Raw genomic sequence first — 8368 nt, forward strand, 5'->3', positions numbered from 1 at the left:
CTGATGGGCCACGGATGGTGGTGATCATTCTGCTGCTCGCGCTCGACGGCTCGAGACGTACATGTACTGCGCGCTACGCCGACGAAGGGAAAATATCTGTAGACAGCTGGTTCAGCGAGATTTCAAAATGGGATGACATCTTCCCAAGCCGAGATTTCAAATTATAGTATCCTCTTCAAAAATAGTATGCTCTTTAGTTCTTTCGCAGAACACAATCTTACACGTGCACAATTTTTCGTTCCTGGTCCCTTGCCGATTGTGACTGTTTTTCTTCTTTTCTTTTAATAAAATATGCATTTAGACGCGTTCACTAAAAAAACAATCTTGTTGGACTGTTTATTTTTTAAGAACCGGCACCCCCGATGAAATTGTTGTTCGGAGGGTTGCTGGGGTCGGTGAGTTGTTCTCCAAACACAATTGTTATCATGTAGATTAAGGATGGAAACGGATCGGATTCGCATGGATATGGATTCGGATATCTCGGATAACCATATTTCTGTTTCCTTTCAGTTTCCATCTCGGATCGGATTTGCACGGATACGGATTCAGATATCTCGGATAACCATTTTCCTGTTTCATTACCGTTTCCATCCCTAATGCAGATAGTATAGTTTTTTAAATTTTTTTTCAAAGAAACAAATTTTAGTGCCTAGTGATGCATTCGAAATCAGGTTGTCGGAGCTGCGGTTACCCTTAGTTATATGTTTTTCAGATTTCTGTTATAATTGAACCAACTCTTTTCACTGTTTTTTACTCCTCGTATAGAGCACAAAATACATGGAGACGTTCTAGCATCTCCCTCATAGTTGCGAGCTAGACTTGCATGGTCAATGAAGAAGGTTCATGTAGTTCCCACCAAGTAATACTTGCACAGAAAAGGGTGACATGATGTGATGCTTTCGGAACAGTCTTCGTCCTTAGGCCGACTAGCCCTACATGTATGGACCAACCTACATTGGTGGTGGCGGCTTGTGGATTAGTCTCTACCTTTGCTCTTATACTCCCTCTAAACTGTAAAGGAAGTTGTTTCGGACATCAACGCGATCGTTAAAAATAACTTTGAGTATTATCTTTTACTAATAAGAATTATAAAATATAGTCAATAACTCAATATATATATTTTTACGAAACTACATCTCCAGATGAAGCTACTTATATCACTTTCATATTTTCAAACTCAACCTAAAGAATTTATTTGTAGTTAAAGTTTAAAATGTTTCATTTAAAATAAATTTAAAACGACTTCCTTTATAATATGGAGGGCAGCAGTACCTCATTAACAGTGTCACATTTTGATATCCAACCGAAGAGATCCTAATTTACAGTGTCAATCCAGCACAAAATGCAAACTGTTCCCTTGTTGACATCCCCGGACCGTTATCTAGCAAAATGCTTTAAGCAAATTTTGAATCACGTTGCGTTTGCGCTGTCTGATCAATTGAGCTCTCCCAGACGATCAATTAAAACTACCTGTAAATTAATGATTTTCACAGCAAAAACAAGACGCAATTGCAAATGAATTCAAACAGAAGCCACCATTGCCGAATACCAACGGCAGTGTGTGTTCCTGTACGTCAGTACGTGCACGGTGCACCGTCTTTGTCTCTTTACCCTGCTGCAGACTTGCAGTTGCAGCGCCTTTTGCTTTTAGCCTTTTCCACCCCAGCAGGCCGCAGCCGCGCCGGTGGCAGACATCCGCCGCGGAGAAGACGAAAAGCACAGGGCGCCGAGCGCGAGCGCAGCCAAAAAAACTCGAGAAGCTCGCCGTGCTCCGGTCCGGTTCGTCTCCGCCTCCAAGAAGCGAAGCAAGAGATCGCCCGCCAGGCCACCCCCCGCCATGGCGCGGCTCCTCCGCCGCGTCGCCCTCGCCGCCTCCGGGGCTCTGGGCCGCGCCTCCGACCCGCGCCCCTTCTCCGGCCTCTTCCTCGCCTCCGCCTCCCCGCCCGCCGCCGGTCACCTCGGCCTCGGCCGCGCGCGCCCGGCCCTCCGCGACCACGACGCGCTGCTCACCCGGGAGGCCTTACTCCTCGACGCCACCCACGTGCTCGTCGCCGCTGCGCTCCGCGACAAGCCCCACACCGGCCGTGTGGTCCAGCCAGTCCCGGAAGCCCTCCTCGCTAAGGGTCCGGTGCGCATTCTCTTGGCCCTCGTCGACGCCGAAGACGGCCGCTTCCAGGACGCGCTCGACGCCCTCTCGCGCATTGCCACGGGGAGGGGGAGCCCTCGCCCTGCCGCTAACTCCTCACGCCTCTGCGCCGCCGCTGTCTGTGAACTGCTCGGGCGGGCCGAGGAGGCTGACCGCTGGCTCGCCAGCAAACCCGAGGACCAGTGCCCGCTCGAGGACGTTAGCTTCCAGCTAGCCCTTGTGACGGTCACGCTCGGCGGGGCGCCAGGCGCCGTCGCGGGCTCCCATGTCTGCCTTCCAGATCATCGTCACCGGGCTTCTCAAGCACGCGGTGAAGAGGAGGTGCAAGGACCTGGCGCTCAAACGCGGCGAGGGGATGTTCCGCGCGGTGGCCGACGCCATTAGCCTCTCCGGCAGTCCCCGCAAGTTCGGTCCCTTCTTCGTCGTGCAGTCGCTGCAGGCGCTGCTGTCCGCTGTGGTGCTCCGGGCGCTCCCGCTGTGCGGCGAGCGCGTTCGCGCCGCGCTGCGCGTCGTCGGCCGCGGCCTGGAGCGCGCAGTGGACGAAAGGGACGCCCCCGCCGTGGCGGACCTAAGGCTCCTCCAAGCCTTCCTCTTCGCCCGCGGCGGCTACTTCGAGGAGGCCCTGGCCATGTACACAGAGGCGGCGCGGGACGACGCGTCCGACCCCCGGCCGCGCTACCTGACTCACCAACTCTGCGTGCTCGTCGGGTGGCCGGGCGAATCCGACAAGTGGCTCGCAGCCTGCAAGCGCCTCGCTGCGGGGTCATCGCTCGGCGAGACGACGGTCGCGCTAAGAACCCTCATGGATGAGCTGGCGGTCGCGGTCGCGCTTGGCGGCTCGGCTCTTGCTTTCGATGACGATGAGCGTTTCCCCGTCGTGATGAGCAGGATCGTGGGCGCCGTGGGGAGCAGGGTCGCCGCAGCGCTGGTGTCTTCGTTGTGGGACAAGAACATGCCATTGGCGGCGCGGCTGGAGGCCCGGGCTGCGCGCGCGTTCTTGCACGCCGGGGTGTGGTCGGCGCTCAAGGAGTTGAAGAGCAAGATCAGCGGCGCTATGGAATGATGCAGCAAGACGGACAGTGGGGGGGGGGGTGAGGTTCGGCACCTGCCAAGAGAGCCCAAGAGCTGCAGTGCCTCGATCTCGAGTTTCCATGCCAGACTCGTTTCTTGTGATTTCTGATCTGCCACAACCATTTATCTCCAGCATTCGAAGTAATATGCTTTTGGACTAATTCTGAACCATATGATTCTTCAAATCCTGCTGTATTTGCCTATCAGTTGAAGCAGATTTTGGACGTCGATTCCTACTTGAGTCATGTTATTGTTGGCCTTGCCTTAGAGTAGGATTGCTCTCAAGAAAATGGGCAATGCCGGTGCTGGTCCTGCTCAATTCCAAATAATCTTGCCTGCGTGCCGGTCTTGCTTCTTTCACTTTTTTTCTGTTTTTGAGATGCCAACTATAAGCCTGGGCAATGTGAATTTCGAACTGTGAGAAGTCTTAACACAGTAAATTAGCACCCAAAGGCATGTTTGGTTTGCTATCAAATTTGCCTCCTCTTAGTCAGGTTAAATTTGGCCCTCAAATTGATGGCTTGGGATTTAATCAACATTGGCTATTAAAATGAACTAAGGTGAGCAATGGTCAAGCCAAACACGATGCAAAGCTATCAGATTGTCTGATTCCAAAGCAGGATCCATATGCATGTGCAACAAGACATAATTTGTAGAGCAATTGACTAACAAAGCAGAGGGACGAAGGATTTAAAAGTAATAATGGATATATTGGATGAATTAGCATCAGAGTAAATCAATCAGTAGTGGCACTTTCACATATTTCAGAACTGAAATTAAACTATGAATGGAGATGCTTCTGATGCAGGAGACAGGTAGGCAGCGATGACACAATAATTAACGTGAACATAATCTTGTACGAAATTATTATTATTAGAATATGAAGAAATTCTGGATTTTTCTAAAAGAGCGTCTTCTAAAGTAGAAAAAAAAAGTGGTATATGTGCACTACTTTGTTCCTTCTAAGATACCAGAATTTGTGTTCCCAATTCAAAACTTAAAAGTTCAGGAATAAACAGTAATCTGGAAGGCAACATACAACATGTTTTTCTAGTAACAAAGTTCTTTTCGTGTTTTCATCAACAGGAAGAAAACGAGCATGCATGTATCCATTATAAATTAGAATTATAATTATAATGCAAGCTGATCGATTTGAGCATTGGCAAATTGGTCAGTAAACCTCAAAAACATGAGATCGCTGATGAACGTCGCGTTGGAGACGCCGGCATCTTGTTGGGTCCTGCTCCTGGGGGTGACCAGGGCTTTGTGCTGTCTTTTGTTGTGAGCTGTGCTGGTGCTCAGTACTGCAGCAGGTAGCTAGCCAGGCTTGACCAGAAGAACAGAACAGCTGGTTCGGCTTTGCTTGTCCGCTTGATGGATGGATGGATGACAGGTGTCCGGTGTGGGATGGGGGCGCCGTGGCATGGGGCGTCACGCGTCATGCATCGATTCCGGCGGGGCGCTGCCCGAGTACGACGAGCCAGAGCCGAGAGGCCGGTACCCGCCTTTGCAGGACCTGACAAAAAAGCAGGAGAGAAAGAACAGCGTTTTTTTCTGCTTCTCCATTCTTCGATGGAGTATGGAATGGAATTTGCAAATTCTTTTACCGTGCAGATATTCCATCAAATATAATTGTGAATATACTGAGTACATTTTCAAATGTGCAAACATGGGCATCGCTGCGTTTTTAGATCAAAGAGCATCAAATAATCCGGTTTGAAATAATCGCTGGGAGTATTACATGCACTACCTCAGTCAAAAAAGTAGACATCCAGACAAGCAGGACTATAGCACAAAATTTGATGAAATGAAAGTTAACCGGGCAGCTTCTCTCGTCAATATAGGATGATAACCATCGTTGTTCCCTTTTTTATGTTTATTGAAATGTTACGTGGGAGTTAAATGTAGCTTAGGCATATGGATAATTTAGAAAAATAGCACAAATAAAAGAGAGTTGGACGTGCATTTAAGAGCTGGTCATCAATTTGCATTTCTAATTCAAACAACAGATATTGGATGCTTTAAATACCCATTCCAAATTAACGCTACAGCTTTTCCAACAGATATCGTGATCCAAATATTTCATGATACTATATCATTTTTCAAAGCTATACTGTGGAAATTCTGATGCGATATTTGAACAATATGTACATGCATGGTCAATTTTCATGTACAGGAAAGATTGAACCAATGCATACCACTTGTCTTCTCATCCCGCCATCAGTAAATAGGAAGCTTGTTGAAACGTTTTCCTTGTCAACACAGAGAAAAAAGCAATAAATTTATCCAATCTCCAAAATTTCCAGCCAAATATCTCTACAAATATTTGAAAATTTAAACATCTTGCGCCTTCACATTTTCATTCTATAGTGGAAGTGATATGAAGAAACTCAATTATTTTGACTAATTAGTTAAGGGAAGCAATATCAATCCTTCCCTACCAGGCAAAAAGAATCAAAGGCTAAGTGAGTATCTCTGTGTTTCAGTAATGGCAAAAGAAAATAGAGTTGCAGTTTATGTGAATATAGTTGTGAGCTCATTTCAAACATCATGATGAAATAATACAGAGATACAGTTAAACATCATACAGTTAAATGGTAACATAAATGGTAAGCCCATGTACTTAAACATGGTAAACATAATACAGTTAAACATCATGATGAACAGCTACCGCAGAAAAGGTAAGTTTGGCTAAGTGAGTATTTCTGTGTTTCAGTTAAGCCTGCAAATGGGCACAAAACCAAACCATATCCACACCGATTCATTCTCATAAAGAGAAACTAATATTACCTACACCACTCCAAACCATCACTACCATAAACCAATCCAACTCAAACATTTCAGCTCATGATGTAATAAACTATTAGCCAAACTATGGTTACAACCCAATAAGAACCCGTTTCTCAAAAAAAAAATTATAGTGTAGATTTTGCCACACCATTTTGCACAGAGTAGCTGCTAGTTATACCGAGTCATCTCCAATAAATTTCAATCAATTTCGATAAAATTTTATAATGTGAACGCGAGATTTTATTTCTAGGGTCCGGCTCTTGATGTAGGACCCACGTGTAATTCTAGCCATGCTGCTTTGCATAGAGTAACTGCTAGTCATACTGAGTCATCTCCAACAAATTTCAGTCAATTTCGATAAAATTTTATAGTGTGAACACGAGATTTTATTTCTAGGGTCCGGCTCTTGACATGGGACCCACATGGAATTCTAGCCATGCTGCTTTGCACAGAGTAGCTCCTAGTCATACTGAGCCATCTCCAACAAATTTCAGTCAATTTCGATAAAAAATTATAATGTGAACGCAATGTTTTATTTCTAAGGTCCGGCTTTTACAGACCGACATTTATATATAATCATACTGTTTTGCATAAAAAATTCATTTCAGCCCACCCCAAACCACTCCAATCCATATTTACATAGAACCCACCCCACCCCACCCCATTAGCTAATACAACCCATTTGAATCCACCCAAACATAATCCATATCAAAACCTAATCCATTAAACATATTTCAACCCAAACCATTAGCAGGCTTAGTTTCAGTAATGGCAAAAGAACAGCTGAGTGTTGTTGCAATTGCTATAACAACCCAAACCATTAGCAGGCTTAGTTTCAGTAATGGCAAAAGAACAGTTGAGTGTTGTTGCAATTGCTATAATTGTTGCTAAGCTTTCTTCTTCTGTGAATATATTCAAAGGAAGAAAAGGTAAAGAACAGAAGCAAGCAGACCTTTGATACGGAGGCAGTCTTCGTATACGGAGTGCCTCGCCGGCAGCGCCTATGCTTGCCTCCTAAGAACGATGATGCTTCAGATAATGATAGGGACAAATACATACATGATCTTGTCTCTGATCCCATTCCATCCCAACTCCTTCCGCGAGCTAGCATCTAATTCGAATCCGTGACCGCCCCGAACGACGGTGTCTCCGACCGTTCTCTCCTGCCTGCGCCTGCTACGATGAATATGAAGCCGTCTCCGACGACTTGCGCATCTGCTCGCCCCGCTTGCTTGCAACATAGCACAAAATAATTTGTTCCATCTTCTAGGCAATCAATTGCTGCTGAAGCCACCGAGATTGGATGCGCCTCCGCTGCCTGTGCACGTGGGCTCGCATGCTGGGAGCCGCGCCGCCTGCGGACCGAAGTTTGCGGCAGCGGCAGCGGAACGAGGGGAACTGCCGGGATGATCAGCTAGAGGGAATCGACGGACGCAGAACGCAATAAGGAACTCCGCATGGCCGAGTCCTGGTTGAAGACAACATGGGCGGAGGAGCTGTGCATGGCCGAGTCCAGATCGAAGACAGCGGTAGCTGAGGGCAATTACATGGGATCCACATGTCCGTGTCTAACGACGGACCAAAAGTCAAAGTATCACAGAAACAGTCTGCTATTTAGAAATAGATAAAGATTTAGACACCGTTTGGCATAGATTATACCAAACAGCTTCACAGTGAGTCCGTGGATTTTTTAGTACGAGTTTATAAAACAACTTCACGCTACACACTATAGTGCTCGATTTGCGCATCTCCTGGCAGATGCTATGAACAAGAGTACGTGGCACACGCGTGAAAGATTTAATTCCTATACTTTGTTGTTTACAACCGCTGCTTTTCCCATTAGGCCTTCTCTATTGGACCTTCTCTAGTGGCCGCACCCTCGGCTCATCTGGCAACCCAAGAAAGATGGTTCGGTTCCTGGTGAATAGAAAAATGATAAAGCTTGCATCAGACGTCGCGATTGGTGCAAGGACTTGTCTGGCCAGATAAAGCAGAAGTAAAAAGGTTTAGTTTAATTTGACATGAACCCGTACTACTAAAGCTGCATGCATCGGCTTGGTCCGTCCCTACCTGGCTGTCTTTTTTGCCACGCGCCGCATCCATCACTGGAGAAGGCCTCTAGTGATCAAACATGTTCCAATTCAACACCAGGCTGACTGCCTTCTTTCTCTTTCTTCGGCGAGCTATCTCCATCGGATTTAAAGGCGTCTCCCAAGCCCAAGAAGAACACTAGTACTCACCAATCACCATGGCTCCCTTCCTCCGCCGCGCCACCCTCGCGGTCGCCTCAGCGCTGGGGAGCCCCTACCGCCCACGCCCCTTCACCGGTCTCTTCCTCGCCTCCTCGCCCCCGTCCGCCTC

Source organism: Panicum virgatum, chromosome 5N (assembly GCF_016808335.1).
Source record: "Panicum virgatum strain AP13 chromosome 5N, P.virgatum_v5, whole genome shotgun sequence".
Classification (NCBI taxonomy): domain Eukaryota; kingdom Viridiplantae; phylum Streptophyta; class Magnoliopsida; order Poales; family Poaceae; genus Panicum; species Panicum virgatum.